Here is a 19340-nt window from a genome sequence, read left to right as displayed (position 1 = left end):
AATAAATAGAAGAGTCAAAGGATTTGCTCAGAAGTCACCAAATCAGCTGTACAGGCCTTCCTAATTACAAGTACAGTATAATAATGATGCTATTTCCTAAACCCTCAAATCCCAGTGGTTCTCCATTCTTTAAAAGGAAAATTAAGTCACAAACCAAAGTCAGTTCAAGTTCATTTTAAAAGAAATGTTTCTTTTGCCCAGGAAATGGTCAAAGACTCAAAGATTAACTGAACATACACAGATCCAGGCTGAACAAAAAGTCAAAAGGAAAGCATTAGATACCATCTACTCCTTAAGGGCAGGGACCCTGTATGGTATTTTATAGATTCCCCCTATGAGATCAAGCACAGAATACTTTACACATAAGAAGAGCTCCATGATGGGAATGCAAGCTGGTGCAGCCACTCTGGAAAACAGGATGGAGATTCCTCAAAAAACTAAAAATAGAACTACCCTCCGACCCAGCATTTGCACTACTAGGTATTTATCCAAGGGATACAGGTGTACTGTTTCAAAGGGACACATGCACATGCACCCCTGTGTTTATAGCAGCACTATCTGCAATAGCCAAAGTATGGAAAGAGCCCAAATGTCCATCGATGGATGAATGGATAAAGATGATATGGTATATATATACAATGGAGTATTACTCGGCAATCAAAAAGAACGAAATCTTGCCATTTGCAACTACGTGGGTGGAACTGGAGGGTATTATGCTGAGTGAAATTAGAGAAAGACAAAAATCATATGACTTCACTCATATGAGGGCTTTAAGAGACAAAACAGATGAACATAAGGGAAGGGAAACAAAAATAATATAAAAACAGGGAGGGGGACAAAACATAAGAGACTCATAAATATGGAGAACAAACAGAAGGTTACTGGAGGAGGTGTGGGAGGGGGGGATGGGCTAAATGGATAAGGAGCACTAAGGAATCTACTCCTGAAATCATTGTTGCACTATATGCTAATTAATTTGGATGTAAATTTAAAAAACAATAAATTTTAAAAAAAAAAAAAAAAAAAAAAGAGCTCCACGAAAAGTAAACGCCGGGAACTATTCTGCAATAGCATCCCAGTCTCTCAAACCTTCATCAATCTGGCCTCCAAATAAAGGGGGAAATAATACTTAATAAACTCCTTTGACTCAAAATACCTACTCTTCATTGTCACGCAATCTACTAATGGACCCACCGGACTTGCTGGGTGGGAAAACCAGTTTGACAAGGCAATCACTGCCCTGCTCCAGAGACAACTTCATAAACTCAGTACCCAAATCCCCCCAATACCTCCCACAAGGAAAAACTGTTTTACCCCATGACTTCCTTATAAAGTCTCAATATCCTCTGTCATCGAAAGTTGATAACACAATGGTTCTCAATCTTTCTTGAACTGCGGACACTTCAGAATCTGAGGAAAAGTCTAAGTCCTCTGCCCAAGAAAAAAGGCCAGGGCATGCACACAAACTATTCTGCACAGAATTCAGGGGAAATCTCAAGGCTTCTGATTAACAGCTCCTGTCTTAGTTCTTCCTTGTATACTTTCCTTTTACCGTCACAGGGACTGTTTAACCTTTCTTCCCTACCTGTTACCATCTTTATCATTTACTCACTGTACTACTACTGTAGTACATTGTACAACTACAGAAACTGCTTACCCAGCTGGACCCCTCCTGCCCGGGTCTCATCCACTGCCCCACCCTCACCCAGCAGTATTAAGGAATAGCTACTATATGCCTCCCATGGGACACTTACCTTGGTCTATCTTGTCTTCCTCTCCCCTACTATACTGTAAACTGAAAGTTATAAGTAATCATACTCCTTTCTGTAGCTCTCACAGAGCATGTAGCACAGGGCCTTCCTTGCACCTGGCAAGTGTTCATTAGAGTGAATCAATGTCAAACCTAAGGATGTAATGGAAATCTTTCTTTTAAAAGATCAGCAACCATCTTTTAAATGGAACATGGGAGTGCCTGACTAATCGATACTTGGGCAGACCAGGAAGTTGATACAACTAAACAACTCCACCCACCACTTCCTGACCTAGTGCACTGCTAGCTCAGTGATGGGAGGTGGAAGAAGTGGAGATGCTCTCCAGGTCATGGTCACTTTTAATCTTCATTACTTTTCTGCAAAGCCAAAACACAGTTTGGCTTGAGTAGCCACTTTTTTCCAGCACCCTACTTACCTAAAAATTTCTATGCAATGCCGGATTTTAAAGAAAATCCTACTCACCGGCCATGTGCAAACAAATAACTTCCACAAAAGTTTTCCAACTTAATACTGTCAGTTTAAGTAGAGTAAAAACAACTTTCACGTTGCTAATAACCTCCACGACAGAACAATCTAGATAAGCAGACATTCAGCTATGAGTTAGGCAACATCCTTCTCATTTTCAAAGCCCCAAACCACATCCTTTAAATACTAAAATATACAGACATGAAGTCCCAACAAGAAATACTGTAAAGTCTCCCCATGGTTCTTTACTATATTAAACACAGCTGTCCAGGGTCATGTTTACATAGATTTTTTTTTAATGCCAAACCAACATCAGTGCTAAAATATTTCTGATAAACAGACTCCTACACACCCAAACTAGAAAGGAAAAGGGCACCAAGAAGTTTAAAAATACTTTCATCTTTAAGGGCAATAAAAACACAAACTGGGTCCTATTATCATGTTTTGGTCATTTTGGTGTAACAGTTATATACATTTATTTCAAAGCCACAATGCTTTATTAATTACTTTAATAGAAAATCTTAACTTCCCTGGTTCTTTCTAAATCAATTACAAAGATGCAGAGTTCACACCCAGAACCCTTAGGTACTTCAATTTAATAAACCAAACCACAAAGGAGAACCTGATACCAAGATCAGATTTCACTGCTGGGTTAATAGGTGGCAAAACTGTACATACCAAACAGCAAAGCCAAACACACTAAGAGTTAAGAAATGATACAAAACTACATCACCCCCAAATTTCTACCAATAAGCCTATTCCTCTCATACTGCCAATCTTATAGAAACAGACCATTAGTACAATAAAGTAACCAATCATAATTCACAAACTGCTGGAATTTGTGACTTGTGGGTCTAATTCTTGTCAGCCTCTAAGCAGGATCCTACTCCCTAGGAAAGGTGGTCTTATAAGCTAATAAATTGTAGCCACTGGAAAAATAAAACAAGTATCTTCCCTAAACATACCAGCACCTGAGCTGTAGGAAATGTTTTGTATCTACAAAGCACTTTTGCAAACATCTCATCTGCCCTCTTTCTGTTCCTCAGATCATTTGCATCTTGGTTGCGTACAAAGGTATCAGCTGCTCCTTCTTTCTTTCCTCTCCAGTCTCCATATGCCTATTCCCCCATGCTCATGTCACCACAAACCTATATATAACCTTAATGTTTTTGTATTGAAGTCTGCAACCATTGTGCCGAAAGGAGATAAAAGCTCAAAAACTGAAACCTGCTCAAGATCAAGTAGGGATGTAGCCATAACTTCAAAGGTCAACATTTTCTGATACACTACAAGCTCAAAACACTACATTTTAAGTTATAAAAGATTAAGGGGCACCTGGGTGGCTCAGCTGGTTAAGGATCTGACTACTGGTTTGGGCTCAGGTCATGATCTCATGGCCTGCCTTAGGCTCCACACTGGGCATGGAGCCTGCTTGAAGTTCTCTCTCTTTCTCTCCCTCAGCCCTTCTCTCTCTCTCTCTCTCTCTCTCTCTCTCTCTCTCTCTCTCTCTCTCTCTCTCTCTTAAAATAAGATTCAAACAAAGAGGTACACCAAGTTCTCCTTATGAAAACACTTTACAATATATGTTACTTCAGGAACTGACACTTAGTCCCATCATGTATTAAACATTTCCAACTTTTAGAAAGCATAGTAAAAGACAATCTGAGAAAGAGCTTTGTATCCAAGAAGCCTTCTACAGTGATTAGCAAAGAACCAAACATTACCCAGAAGCAAACCAGAAGCTAACCTGCATTACCTGGGATCTTACAGACAGGTGACAGTGCTAGACCTAATTTCATGCAGAGGCAGATCCTTTACATCAGTCATTCAGTGTTTCATATAACAACGCCCTCAAGGAGAATAACATTTACTATAATTCTTATTTCTACTCTGAGTGGGATGTATAAGTGAGAAAAATATTAAATACCCAAGGATAATCAAATAGGAAGTTCTTCAGTTCCTGAATTCATGTGGAAAATAATTATTGAACACCTACAGACATGCTCCAAGGTGCCTGAAACCCTGATTTAATGAAGGAAAAATGAAAGCTAAACAATGAACAAAGGTTTCAGCAGCAGCTCAAATGTAAAAAAGTAGAGAAGATGAGTTATCACAGTATCTTTAAAATGTGACAAACACGGGGCGCCTGGGGGGCTCAGTTGATTGAGCATCTAACTTTAGTTCAAGTCATGATCCCACAGCTTGTGAGTTCCAGCCCCGCGTCAGGCTCTGTGCTGACAGCTCAGAGCCTGGAGCCTGCTTCGGATTCTGTGTCTCCCTCTCTGTCTGCCCCAACCCACTCGCATTCTGTCTCTGTCTCTCTCAAAAATAAATAAACATTAAAAAAAAAAAATTTTTTTTAATGTGACAAACACAACAGAATTTGCAGAGTGAATGGCAGCACTTATACTGTAAGCATCAATTTAGTTTTTCAAACTTTATTCAAAATAGTATCAAAATAATATGAAACTAAATAGCATATTAAAGTATATTAATGAAGTATAAAGTATATTAAATAGTTTATAGTTGTATAAGAACTAGAAGCATACAGGGTTTACTAGTTTTGTTCATACATATTTAACTACATAACAATGCAACGTAAAAATGTTTTAGTTCTATATATATTAAAGGGTCTTGGGGCGCCTGGGTGGCTCAGTCGGTTAAGCGGCCGACTTCGGCTCAGGTCATGATCTCACAGTCCGTGAGTTTGAGCCCCGCATCAGGCTCTGTGCGGACAGCTCAGAGCCTGGAGCCTGTTTCGGATTCTGTGTCTCCCTCTCTCTGACCCTCCCCCGTTCATGCTCTGTCTCTCTCTGTCTCAAAAATAAATAAACGTTAAAAAAAAAAAAAAGTTTAAAAAAAAGGGTCTTAATGAATTTCTTCCTTTGGATGATTCACATGTTACTCAAATTTACAAAATAATACTCCAGACCAGAAATTATTTAGTGCGAGAGAAGATGAGAGCAGCACAGGAAAAACTATTAATATATTTATAATATAAGTGCATACCACAGAGATTTGATTAAAACTACACAGATGGTAGAGATTTTTGGACCCACTCTCATCTAAATCTGCAACACTAGCATTACACTCAAATTGCAACTACTGGGACACCTGGCTGGCTCATTCCTTAGAATATGAGACTCTTGTTCTCAGGATGTGAGGTCAAGCTTCATGTTGGGTATAGAGTCCTAATTAAAAAAATTAAAAAACAATAAATTGCAACTATCCTGTGGGGGGGCCTAAAGAGACCAGGCCTTTCCTACCTTTGGGAATTTTCTTCCGTTTCACAAGTATAAAATAATTTCCAGCCTCTAATTTGAACATTCAAGCAATCATTACTCCTATTCAAATCTCACAGTTTGTGAGCGAAGGTACCAACTAGATCTTTTCTTCACTCAGTATTTACTAAGCATCTACTATGTACCAGGCACTCTTCCAAAGATTAGTGATACAGCAGTGAGCTAAATATAAAAGTATTCGTCTTCATCAGATATACATTCTAGCTGGGAAGCAGACTAATAAAGCATATGGTACATGAAAGGTCTTTATGGAAAGAAAAGGAAGTATGGAGCATATATATCATATATAAAAAATATATCTAAAGCATAAGATTTTGGAAAGCTATTTTACAGTCAACCATATCATGAAACAATTTTTTTTAGTAAATAAAACTCATTAGAAAGAATATGAGTGCCCTTTTCTATGACAAATCTAGAAATGGAATACGAACATCAGGATAATTGAAACACAATGTCACATAAAGCAAAGTCTTTTAGGAAATGAATCTGATCCTGCTTTGTGCACAAACCATTCCTGAAATACCCTAGATTTGAAGCAAATTTTAGAAGATTTATGGAAACACATACAAAAAGCCTTAAAAGTGAGTTTAAGACAATATAAGGGAAAGGAAATATAAAAATCAAGAGATTATTATTTAGGTCACTCACTGTTAGCATAAGTGTATAGTATTTCCTAAGTTTTTATCACTAAAACTAAATTTGATATAAAGAGAAAAGTGATGTCATGGCTATCCGAGGCAACTCAGCTGTAAGTTGCTTGCACGATTACAGGAAACACACAAATCAAAACTACAGATAAATGCCTTCTACAGGTTCTCATTTGGGAAGATGGCAAGGGGAAAAGAGAAACATCAGAAGAGGAACAAAAAACAGGCAAATCCAACAGGAAAAACACGATCTTTGAACTTAACATGAAAACAAAGGCCAGCCATAAGGTAAAGAAAAGCAGTACTGAAATTAACGTTTTTCCTAGCAAGAACCTAGAAAAATAGGCAATGGGAAGGCTCAAGAGGAAAATTTTATCAGAAAAAAACAAATTATTGTGAAGTTTTCTTTTTGGTCTTAAACAACTACTTTAATTCCCAAAGACCCCTTAAAAAAAAAGTTGCACAAGGAATTAGCTGAAGATCAGAAGAGTATGAATACCTAGGAAGTTAAAATACATTTGGTTATATCAGCTGAAGAAAGTAACTAAAGTTGATTAGGCTTTAAGGAGGAGCTTAAAAAATTTTTAAGCCATGTTTGTTGTGCCTTTAGGAAAGTGTAGGTAAGGGTGCTGAATCTTCTTGTATTGAGCAAGTTCTTTGGTTCTTAAGGGGATTATAATCAGTTGTGGGTCAAAAACTGTACATCAAGATTCATCACAGCTTGGATGAATTCTTTCTTAGGTTATTCTTCTTTCTTCTATTAAAAAAAAAGTTTTAATTCTATCCCACTATCACATTTCTATCCACATCCCACAAATCCAGAAACAAAATTCATTGACTCTCCAAAATAATATTGAGTAGAAAGTTAAAATTTTAGGGGCTGCCTGGCTGGCTCAGTCAGAAGAGCATGCAACTTTTGATCTCGGGGTTGTGAGTTCGAGCCCCACACTGGGTATAGAGATTACTAGAAAATCATAATCATAACAATAATAATAAATTTTAACAAAGTTAAAATTTTAGAAAGAGAATGATTCAAAAGTATCAAGAAAAATCCTTTAAGATCATCCAACTTCCTGGGCGTCTGGGTGGCTCAGTCGGTTAATTGTCTGGTTCTTGGTTTTAGCTCAGGTCATGATCTCATGATTCATGGGTTCAAGCCCCGCACAGGGCTCTGTGCTGTACAATCAGGCTCTGTGCTGACAGCACAGAGCCTGCTTGGGATTCTCTCCTTCTCTCTCTGCCCTTCCGCCTCTCACTCACTCTCAAAATAAACTTAAAAATTTTTAATTAAAAAAAAAAAAAAATCACCCAATCCTGTTATTTCATGCTCAAAACAAAAACAAAGAAAGTGTAATGTTTATTTGGTTTCTTGAACAGAACTTCCTTATTGTGGGAAATACAAAGTCTGAGAATCAAAGAATCACGAGATGACCACCTACCCATGTGTTCATACATTGATGGAGGACCAGAAAACACACTTTTATCATTCAATTCTTAAGCTGACAGGGTTCCAAAGGCTAGCTTATACTAAAAATTCACGTAAATTTATTAAGTCATAATGAAGATCAAAATTCCAATTTCAGAAACTGGAATACCTAAGTTCTCCATTCATATTGTTTCCTCTCCTGGTATCAACATTATTAAACCAGAAGGTTTGGGTTACACATGAAAAAAAGCAAAGAAAGAAGAATAACCTAAGAAAGAATTCATCCAAGCTATGATGAATCTTACAGTTTTTGACCCACAACTGATTATAATCCCCTTAAGAACCAAAGAACTTGCTCAATACAAGAAGATTCAGCACCCTTACCTACACTTTCCTAAAGGCACAACAAACATGGCTTAAAAATTTTTTAAGCTCCTCCTTAAAGCCTAATCAACTTTAGTTACTTTCTTCAGCTGATATAACCAAATGTATTTTAACTTCCTAGGTATTCATACTCTTCTGATCTTCAGCTAATTCCCTTAACTGTTCTAATCTCTCTAGCTGCTCACTTACTAAACCACAAAGTTCCTTCTGAGGATGTCTCACTGCATCTATTACTACCCAGCTCTTCCTAATTTTCTGAGTCTCCGTATCTCAAAGCTGAATAGTATACTCCCTTCAAAGAGAAGAATCTGGGGCGCCTGGGTGGCTCAGTCTGTTAAGCATCCAACTCTTGATTTTGGCTTGGGTTATGATCCCACAGCATGGGATCAGGGTGGGATGAACCCCAAGTTGGGCTCCGCCCTGGGCATGGAGCATGCTTGGGATTCTCTCCTCCCCCTCTCTTCTGCCCCTCTCCCTCACTCATGCATGCACTCTCTCTTTCTCTCTCCCTCTCTTGTGGGGCTCAATCCCATGACCTATAATCAACACCTAAGCTGAAACCCAAAGAGTCAGATGTGCAAATGACTGAGCCACCCAGGAGCCCCCAAAATAAACTGCTTTTCAAAGACATTTTCTCAAATCTCCCTCAGCTCCTTCCTGGGCCTCCAAGCAATGATTCTCTAGTTTTCATGGCAGATTCTTATCCCCACCCCCTCAATCTCCCATCCCCACCTCCAGGAACTTTTAATTAAGTACAATCAATTCTGCTATATGGGATTGACAGATATATTGGGGAACAACTTGAATAGAATGTGAATTTTGTGTTTGCTTATGTATGATTTCTACTGTGAGAAACACTGAATGTACATTCAAAACTGCACTCAGCTTATCCCAGCTGTATAGAAATATAAAAAACACAAGCACACATCTCAAACATTTTAGCAAAATTTTTTTTTAAAAAACATGTCAAGGATACACACCAACCGTACTGTTTTCCTGGAAATTTTCAGATACATTGCAGCAACATGCGTGAGTTCACGGAGACATCCCAGGCTCCTCAGATAGTCTAGACTGGGAACTGGCTAAGTGCTCCACCCAAGTCTAATGGCTCTAAATTCAACTTACATGCTATACCAAGTGGCCACCCAAACCTGTCTCCAGGACTCCAGGTTTATACACTGACTATTCAAAATCTCCACCTAGATGTCTAATAAGCTAGCAAGCATCTCAAGCTCAACATGTCCAAAATCAAAATCCTGACTCCCTGTGCACGTTCCACCACCACCCTCCCAAAATCTTCCCCATTTTAGTAATCAACAAACCCATTTTTCCAATTTCCAAAGCCAAAAACCTTGAGTCATCCTTGACCCCCTTTTTCCCTCACAAACCACATCAGGAATTCCCATTGGCTCTACCTTCAAAATATACTCAGAATCCAACTACATCTGACCCTTGAACAACAGCGGGGATTAGGGGCACAGACACCTCCCCATCCCTATGCAGTCAAAAATCCGAATTATAAGTTCTGACTCCCCCAAAACTTAATAGCCTACTACTGTCTGGAAGCCTTACTGATAACATAAACAGTTGTTTAGCACATACTTTGTATGTTACATGCATTATATTCTGCATTCCTACAATAAAGCTAGAGAAAAGAAAATATGAAAAAAAGCATAAGGAAAATACATCTACAGTACTGTACTATAAAAAAATCCATGTAAGTGGACCCAAGCAGTTCAAACCCATGTTGTTCAAGAGTCAGCTTGTGCCATTCACCACCTCCACTGCTAATACTCTGTTCTAACCACAATTTCTCACCTGCATTAGTCTCCCATTAGTCTTTGAATTCTATTCTTGCTCTCCATATGGTCTACTCTCAAACTCAGCAACCAGTATAATCCTATAAGGAAAAAGAAAAGCTCATCATATTTTTTTCTGTGCCACACCCTTGTTAAAAAGAAAACCACAGGCCCAAAATGGCATCACTTGGGGGGGCACCTGGGTGGCTCAGTCAATTAAGCATCTGACTTCAGCCCAGGTCATGATCTCATGATCTCACAGTTAAATGGTTCAAGCCCCACACTGGGCTCTGTGCTGACAGCTCACAGCCTGGAGCCCACTTCAGATTCTGTGTCTCCCTCTCTCTCTCTCTCTCTCTCTCTCTGCCCTTGCCCTGTTCCTGCTCTCTCTCTCTCTCTCAAAAATAAATAAACATTAAAATTTTTTTAAAGATTACATAGTCCTCTATATTTTACTAGCTACCTGAAAATTCAGTTTTATTGTTGACATCCTCTAAAATCATAGTAGGTATTTCAGACAACAAATCCTAATATATTCTTTTTCTCTTTCCACCAACCTTCTCCCCAGGACTTAGCTTTAAATACAGCTTTAAACACATTTAAGGAAAATCTCTTGAGATTTAGGTTCCAAACAACCTTGTCTCATAGCAAGATCTAACACCATGCACTTCAAAATCTAAGCATGCCTATTTAAACCAAAGATTACCTGTGACCCAAACCCACACTATTTGGCCAAACCTAAAAATCACTTTTTACCTTTGCCTCATTCAATTCCCTCGTCCTCCTGACCTTCGCTACCAGCTGTCTTCAATGTGGGGGGATTATGAATTGATGAGCTTTTAATAGGAAGCTATTTGGTTATTCTTAGGCAGAAAGTAAAGTCCATCTGGGTTTGTTTTGGAGTCTCTGTGATGTGACAGAACCTCAACTAGGGATTTTACTTCTTCTATAAACTATTTCATCTGCGACTTGTGTATACTGAGGATGTTTAGACACACCTTAAGCAGGCCTGGTGTCTAGTCTACAAAAGTATTTGGATTGTCTTAGGTCCTTCTGAAAAGCAATGGACCAGCATCCTGCCCCACTTCAAGAACGAGTTGGCTCCTTGTTACTATGGTGATGAACACCCTGTGAACAGAGGTAATTTGCCACTTGCTGAAATTCAAAGCATTCTGTAGCATTGTTTTTTTTATCAGGAACAAGGTGGGAGGAGCAGCAGAACCAATTATGGAGTATATTTATAAACACTTAAAGGAGTGTGTTACTGTATTCTGAATAACAAGATTTTAAATTGTTTAGTTTACAGGAAAAAATGAAGGAAATAAGAGGACTGAAGAAAAGAAACATGTTGACCTACATCCTAACACGTACAGCTCTGCATCATTGTTGAACCTGGCACTACAGCTTTTCCAAAATAGAGTTCTTAGACTGGTTTTCAGATTGGTCGCACATACACAATATATATTAGTTTTCTCACCAGCATTTAGTCTCCTACTAGTCTCCTGCTAGTGTGTTTTGTGTATGTGTGACAAACCAACAGTCTGGAAGGGAAGAAAAATCCACTCAAGTAACAAGGTATCAACCAAGTAGGGTAAGAACAATGCTTCTGAAACACTAACAGTTAAAGGAAAGAAATTATATCTCAATAAATTCTTAAAAGTCACACTCAGGGGCACCTAGGTGGCTCAGTCAGCTAAGTGTTCGATTCTTGCTTCTGGCCCAGGGGCATGATCTCATGGTTCGGGAGTTTGAGCCCCGCATCTCTCTCTCCTCTCTCTCCATCCTTCCCCTGCTTGTGCATGCTCTCTTTTTCTCTCAAAATAAACAAACATTTAAAAAAAAAAAAAAAAAGGAAGAATACTCAGCACCTATTCCTGATTTTCAAAAAAATTCTTACCAAACTAGGAAAACTTGACCTTAATGAAAGGAAACAGAAATTTATATGAAACAGCATACTTAATATCAAAATATTTAAAACATTCCCCTCCTATATTCAGGAATAAAACAAAGATGCCAGCCATCACATTACAAAAACAAACAAACATGCCACTAACATATTCAAAGGGAAGAGACAAAAATCTGTCACTGCTTGCAAGCTACATGTTATGGGCTTTCATGTTACTAATCAAATTAAAAGTTACTTGGTCTCACAGCTCAAAAACTTACCAGATACAAGATCAAAATTTAAAATCAGGGGCGCCTGGGCGGCTCAGTCGGTTAAGCGGCCGACTTCAGCTCAGGTCATGATCTCGCGGTCCGTGAGTTCGAGCCCCGCGTCTGGCTCTGTGCTGACAGCTCAGAGCCTGGAGCCTGTTTCAGATTCTGTGTCTCCCTCTCTCTCTGACCCTCCCCCGTTCATGCTCTGTCTCTCCCTATCTCAAAAATAAATAAAATGTTAAAAAAAAAAATTTAAATCAAACAAAAAAAAACATGAAACAAATAATTAACACATGACCCAGCAACTCTATTCCTAGGTATATACCCCCAAAGAACTGAAAAGAGATACTCAAATACTTGTACACAAAATTTTATAGCAGCACTATTTAAAACAGGTGCAAACAAATGAGATGTCCGTTAGTGGATGAATGTATAAACAAATGGCGGTGTATACATACAATGGATTAATGAAGTACTGGTACAAGTACTTGTAGAGAGCAAGATGGAGTCACTCAGGTCAAACAAGGGCCTTTGTCAAGCAGTGACACTGTTAAGGGTGCTGCAGCTACAAGATATCATCAAGACCAGCACCAGTTAATGACACCCCAGAAGTGATAACAAGAAGCAGAGGAGGTCTGCAGGGGCCCAAGAATGATTAAATCCTTTTAAAGGGTGGGGGGGGGATTTCTGCAGCTGTCAGACTCTTTAGACACTGACCCCTCTTTGACCACTTTAAAAAGGCAGCTGCAGCTGGAAGCCTCTGCCCAACTGATCTCTGAACAGAGGTGAGATCCTTCACTGCTTGAACATAATAAGCAATAAGTGCTGAGAGCTGACCCGAACAGGACCTAGGCCTGATCTCAACTGGTCGCTCACAGACTGACTCCTCATTTGGTTCATTAATTTCCCACCCCCTGTGTGATCTTGTGTGTTGTGTGACTTGTCTTGTGCTCTGCTGTGTAAGAAGCCAAGTTAATCATGTGGTGAAATGTCACTGAGTTTGGAATCCTGAACCTGCTTTATAATTATGTTAACACTGCTTTATGACTGAATAGAGCTGACACTGTAGACAGATACAACTTACGTGTGTACCTTCACAGCGTGCTTATAACAGTACTACAACATGGATGAACTTTGAAAACATTATGGTAAGTAAAAGAATCCAGACACAAAAGGTCACATATTTTATGATCCATCTGTAGAACAGACAAACCTATAGAGACCGAAAGTAGATTAACGGTTGCCTAGGGCCTAGGGGTGGGGGTTGGGGGGTCAGGACTCGGTGGGCAAAGAAATGGGAAGCAACTGCTAATGGATATGGAGTTTCTTTTGGGAGTGATGAAAATGAATCAGAGGTGATGGCTGCACAACTATGTGACTATACTAAACACCAATGAACTGTATACTTTTAAAACGCAAATCTTATGGCATATAATTCTTATCTAAATTTAAAAAGAATAGTAAGATTTGTTGTGGGAAAAATAAAGTTCCCAAAACATACAAAAATACTACAGTAATCAAAACAGTATGGCAAGAGAGCAGAAACAAGTAAGTAGTTCAAGAAAACAACACCCTAAATGATTAAAGCAGGATGTTTGAATAAACTCACTGGGTATCTGAGTGAAAAGGTAGATGCCTACTTCATTATAAAAACTTAAAAGTGACAGATTGAATAAAATGTAAAATCCAATGCTGTCAAATATGAGAGAATGATTTTAAAATCTTAGTAGGGGAGGTGCCTGCGTGGCTCAGTTGGTTGAATGTCTGACTCTTGATTTCCACAGGTCATGATCTCATGGTTCATGGGATCAAGCCTCTCGTTGGGCTCTGTGCTGACAACACGGAACCTACTTGGGATTCTCTCTCCCCCCTCTCTCTTCCCCTCTCCTACTCACACTGTGTGTGTCTCTCTCTCTCTCAAAATAAAAATAAACATTTTTTATAAATACATACATACATACATACACAAAATACTGACATATCTGGCTAAATACAAATTCTAAATATCTATTTGGGGAAAAGACACAATAAGGTTAAAAGATAAGCAAAAGATTGGAAGAATATTATTTGCAATATACAAAAAAGGAGTAATTTCCATGATATTAAAAACTTCATGCAATCCAATGGAAATGGAGGAGAGAGGGGACAGTATTTTAGTATAATACCATTGGTGTGAAACAAAACTGAAAAGACTGTGTAGTTTGCAAATACAGAAAAACTGGTTATGCTTGGGATGACAGGGACATTTTTTTCTGCATCATATTTTCAATGTTTGAATTTCTGACCACAGTATATACAGTAATTCTATAATACCAAAAACAATTTAAAAAGGAAAAAAGTCTGAGAGGCAAACTTAAAAAAGAAACTTAAAAAAATGTTTATTTATTTTTGAGGTAGGGAGGGGCAAAGAGAGAGACAGAGAATCCGAAGCAGGCTCCACGCTGTCAGAGCAGAGCCCAACACTGGGCTCGAACTCACAAACCATGAGATCATGATCTGAGTAGACATCAAGAATCGGATGCTCAACCAAGTAAGCCACACAGGCACTACTGAGAGACAAACTTTAAGTAGCTGAGGGACACTAAAGGATTTTTAAAGGGGAAGTAGAATGGATGGTTTAGCATTGTTGACGGATCCCTGGAGTACCTTTATAGAGAATGGATAGGAGAGGTACCAGTTTGGAAATAGTTATTGATTCATTTCTCCATTCAACAAATGTTAAACACCTACTGGGGCTTGGCACTGAGCTAACCACTGGCACCAGTTAAAAATGTTGCAAGTTGTCTCTCCAAAAGGTCATATACCTACTTTGGGCAATGGTGCAAAGGAAATAAGGGAAACACCTATTGTTTGTTTCTTTCTTTTCTTTTCTTTTCTTTCTTTCTTCCTTTGTGGTGCGGGGGTGGAGGGGAGGGATGCATATAGAACTTTTGCCATTTTAAGACATCTGTGAATAATATCCTTGTGGTATTCATTGTATTACAAAAGGACCAGGTATTCCTTGTAAGTATAACCCATATTTTGGCAAGTCACTGAAGAAAAAAAACAAAAACGCAACATCAGCCTTGTTCTTACAAGTTCAAGATTCTTTGACTTTGGAAAGTCCAAGTCCTAAAAAATCTCTAAAAGAACTTCAAAGTCACCCTTACTCATTTTCTGTCCTTTTTAAAATTCTTTGGTTTTGTCAAGAGATGAATAAAAAGAGGACACAATATTAACAGGCCAAAGGAAAAACATCTTAATGAATCATATTAAAGATATTTATAATTATGATTTAATCTGCACTGGTTTCTTTTTACAGACATGTTCCCATTTTATCACAGCCATCTGCTATTTCAACAGTAAGCCTGTTTTACCAAGTTTTAATAAAGACCATGACTATACATAAAAATTTTTTAAACTTTCTTACCATAAAACTTATTTTTTAAGTGTCCCCTAAGTGAAGAGGCAGAAAAAAGAAAATGCTGATGAATTTGGTAAAAAATTCACGCTACCATTTGGCTTAGGACATTTCAAAATGTGAGGGGTGTGGCACCAGCTCCTGGTTTACCACCACTTTAAAGCTAAGTGCTCTGCTTCACGATCTAGGGCTGAGAAAAAGAGCTTTTCTGAGGTTGCTGGTCAGCAGGCAATCACCGTCACCTTGACAAAACCAACTGGCTGAGTGAGCTTTCCTTAAACCTATCATAATGTTACCATCATTCTTCCCAAACCATGCTGACAAGGTCCCTCATGTATAGATTTCCTATTGTAAATGCATGATGTGGGCAATACCAAAGCAAATGCAAGTCCCTTTCTGAGGAAGGGTATGGTTAAGGATGACAGTCACAGGACCTAGATATCATAAGACAGTCCCAATTTCACAGTATTCTATTGTTTTCACATAAGGTGATCTTTTAAATGTGTGATTCAAGATGATTTAATAGACTCATGAGAGTTTTTTTAAGTGAATACAAAGTTCAAAACACAGAAAAGAAAAAAAAACAATCTTTCCAGACTCTCCTGAGTCTGAATTTTGGACCTGAGCACATAATCATATGGAAAAAACCTGGCCTAATTCTCCCAAACCATCCTAAGAGAAGAATTTCTTCCCAGGCAGCAGCTCACCAGAAATTACAAATGATTTTTAAAAACAAAGCAAACAAGAAGAAAAAGCCATTAGCACATACAAGCTTCTAACTGAAACACAAAAGACAGTGAGGAAAGGAGAGACTAGAAAAGGGAGCAATAAACAGTGGTTTCCAGAAGCCCTTTTTGCAGAAATGTTTACTTTAGCAGTTGGATACTGCTGTACACTGGATCTTACAGAAATAATTACCATCTTCACAACTGTGAACAAACAAGAAAGTTCATGTGGTCATCTAATCTATTTCACATGTGCAATGTCAAATATTTATTTGTTCCTTTTATATCTTATTAAATATTTATTCTTTTTAGCCATACTGTCACTATCTTGAGCCACAAAATCTTTTATTTTTATTATTATTTTTTTAATATTTATTTTTGAGAGATTGACAGAGTGTGAGCCAGGAAGGGGCACAGAGAGAGGCAGACACAGAATCCGAAGCGGGCTCCAGGCTCTGAGCTGTCAGCACAGAGCCTGATGCGGCAGGGCTTGAACCCACAAACCGTAAGATGATGACTTGAGCTGAAGTCAGATGCTTAATCAACTGAGCCACCCAGATACCCTCACAAAATGATTAAAAAAAAAAAAAAGATGTAAATATATGCATTCCTCAATAGAGGAATCCAGGAATTTCTTAAATGCCAGAGTGGCCCACATCCCCATTCTGAGACATCACAGGCAATTGCTTTTACTTGAGCTGCCATCCAGGTATCCTAGAACCTTCCTACTCTGATCTTATCCAAAAGGTAATCATCAATAGATAAGGGAGAATTTAGTGGACTGTGAGGTGGCCTGGTATGAAATTAAGAAAAAAAGAGGGTCTACCTAACCCAATCACATCAAATCTAATGGGGGGAAAGGACAATGTATTTGAGAAGAAGAGATTAAGAGTGGAGACAAAGTCAGAAGATTGGAAGACTCGCTAGATGAGGGAGCAATAAATGCCTGCTTCAGAGTGGATGAGGTGACCAGATCAGCAGACCCAGCCAGTGAAGGACAAAAGGAATTGCTACAGACCTGGGACAATTAGGTACTATCCCAATTCACCTCAAACCAAACTATGTGACCTGAAATTGTATTATGTGTTTCCTTACGTCCCCACACATCCATATAAAAATCTAACAACAGGTCATGATTCAACACCTACTTTATGAAAAGGAAAAATATTCTACAATCAGAATTATTTCCTGACTGCATTTATATGACTTGCAAACCAGTAAGGGGTTGGCTAAGACCATTCAGATCCCCCTTAAATTGCTAAGGTTATCTACCTATTTATTCCCAGAATTATATCCCAGACTTCTGGATAATACTGGATGGCGGACTAAACACAAAGCTATTTGTTGCTCCTTCCCTAAACACTAAGATTTTTTTTTTTTTTTTTAAACACATAAACCCAATGGTACGAAGAGAACTGGAGACTGTAGTCACAAAACCTGGAAAGATGAAATATAAATGGCTAAAGGGTAGAGGACTCAAAGACTTAAGGAAACTGAATCCTAAGGTAAGCATCAGGGAACAACATTCCCCCAAAAGTATCAGCAGAGAATAAATGGGAAGGGTTAACAGAAAATCTTTCTTTTAAAAAAAAATGGGGTGCCTGGGTGGCTCATTCAGTTAAGCATCCGACTTCGGCTCAGGTCATGATCTCATACTTTGTGGGTTTGAGCCCTGTGTCAGGCTCTGTGCTGACAGCTTGGAGCCTGCTTCAGATCCTGTCTCCCCCTCTCTCTGCCCCTCCCCCCACTTGCATTCTCTCTCTCTCTCTCTCTCTCTCTCTCTTAAAAATAAAGATTGTTTTTTAACATTTATTTATATTTGGGAGACAGAGAAAGACAGCACAAGTGGGGGAGGGGCAGAGAGAGAATGAGACACAGACTCCGACGCAGGCTCCAGACTCTGAGCTGTTAGCACAGAGCCCAACGTGGGGCTCAAACCCACAAACCACGAAATCATGACCTGAGCCAAAGTCGGAAGCTTAACCAACTGAGCCACCCAGATGCCCCAAAACTAAACTTTTTTTTTTTTTTTAAAAGCTTACTTTGAGGAGAGCACACATGTGCAAGCAAGCAGGGGAGAGGCAGAGAGAGGGGAGAGAGAGAATCCCAAGCAAGCCCCACACTGCCAGCACACAGAGCCCAACACAGGGCTCCATCTTATGAACCATGAGATCATGACCTGGGCCAAAATCAAGAGTTGAACACTCAACTAACTGAGCCACCCAGGGGGCCCCAGAATATCTTTCTGAAATGCAATTCCAGATCCAGACAAATGCCCTTCCCTCTCTTGCAAAGAGCTGAAGATAATCGAAAGAAGGTTAAAACAGACGGTTATACAGACCAGGGAATCACCAAGTAAAGCGAAGGCAGTTTCAGTTAGCATAGGTACTAGATCTCTGTCCATGGAGTGTTGGTAAATATAAATGTTTAACAACTTGGGGGTAAGGAGAGGTGGAGACAAGGGTAATTATCTGTAATATCTGCTGAATTCTTGTGGTATAAATACCCTTACCATGGCTGCTTCAAGCTAAGAAATGATATCACTGTTCACAGAGATTAGACGGGATGCATGGTAGCCTATCATTAAATAGTATTTCCACCATACAGATTAGATGTAAATAATATCAAGAGCATCCATAATGACAAAATGTAATAAAATATTCAGGGGTAGTGAGTTTTTAGAATTTATTGATTTGATTTTTTTAATATAACATCTAAGTTTGCATAATCTTTAATAATTGTCATATTTAGCAAACGGCTCACAAAGTTCCTGAAAATTTTAACTACTGTCTATGATGCGCTAACACTAGTCATCGACCCAGCCCTCTTTATTAATACCCTTTCCCAAAAGGCTGACAGTCAGGCCTTCACTTCCAGGCAAGGGAGATTAGAAAAAACTTTTCTGGAGAATATTAACAATTAGTCTAAGAGGAAAAATTATATTTTGCCATTATATGACAAATTCTCAAACTAAATTTGTCCAGCCAGATCTTCCCACAGTGAAGCTCACAATTGTAGAAGTCCTACTGCACATGCAGAGCTTTCAATCAGAATTCTAGGATCCCACTATTAAATATTAGCAAATAGCCAAGAATTGCTAGACCTCTCTAGCACAAAGAAATGAAACAGAAAAAGCAAGTTGGAAGAGACAGCACATGCTTTGCAGGCATGTGACCTAGGCAGTCACACAGTGCCCTGCACTTAGAAGATCCCTGTGTTAGATTTAATGCTCTGCCGTTGCTGTCTTGAAATTCTCTAATAAA

The 19340-nt window shown here is 38.8% G+C and overlaps 1 protein-coding gene across 7 annotated transcripts in view; it reads right to left on the bottom strand.

The window, feature by feature from the left end:
* Positions 1–19340, bottom strand: part of FBXO34 (F-box protein 34) — an 87867-nt gene that overhangs the window by 21494 nt on the left and 47033 nt on the right. For 2 of the 7 annotated variants that reach the window (XM_019451729.2, XM_019451730.2), the window contains exon 2: positions 9815–9896. The exons of 3 other annotated variants lie outside the window; for them this stretch is intronic. The gene's annotated coding sequence lies outside the window, so the exon portion shown is untranslated. Of the gene's footprint in view, positions 1–1754; positions 1884–8976; positions 9552–9814; positions 9897–19340 lie in introns of those variants that run through there. 2 more of the 7 variants (XM_019451734.2, XM_019451732.2) reach the window with 2 other exon arrangements.

Source organism: Panthera pardus, unplaced genomic scaffold (assembly GCF_024362965.1).
Source record: "Panthera pardus isolate Hobbes unplaced genomic scaffold, ASM2436296v1 HiC_scaffold_24, whole genome shotgun sequence".
Classification (NCBI taxonomy): Eukaryota; Metazoa; Chordata; class Mammalia; order Carnivora; family Felidae; genus Panthera; species Panthera pardus.
This window is presented reverse-complemented; position numbering and strand designations above follow the sequence as displayed.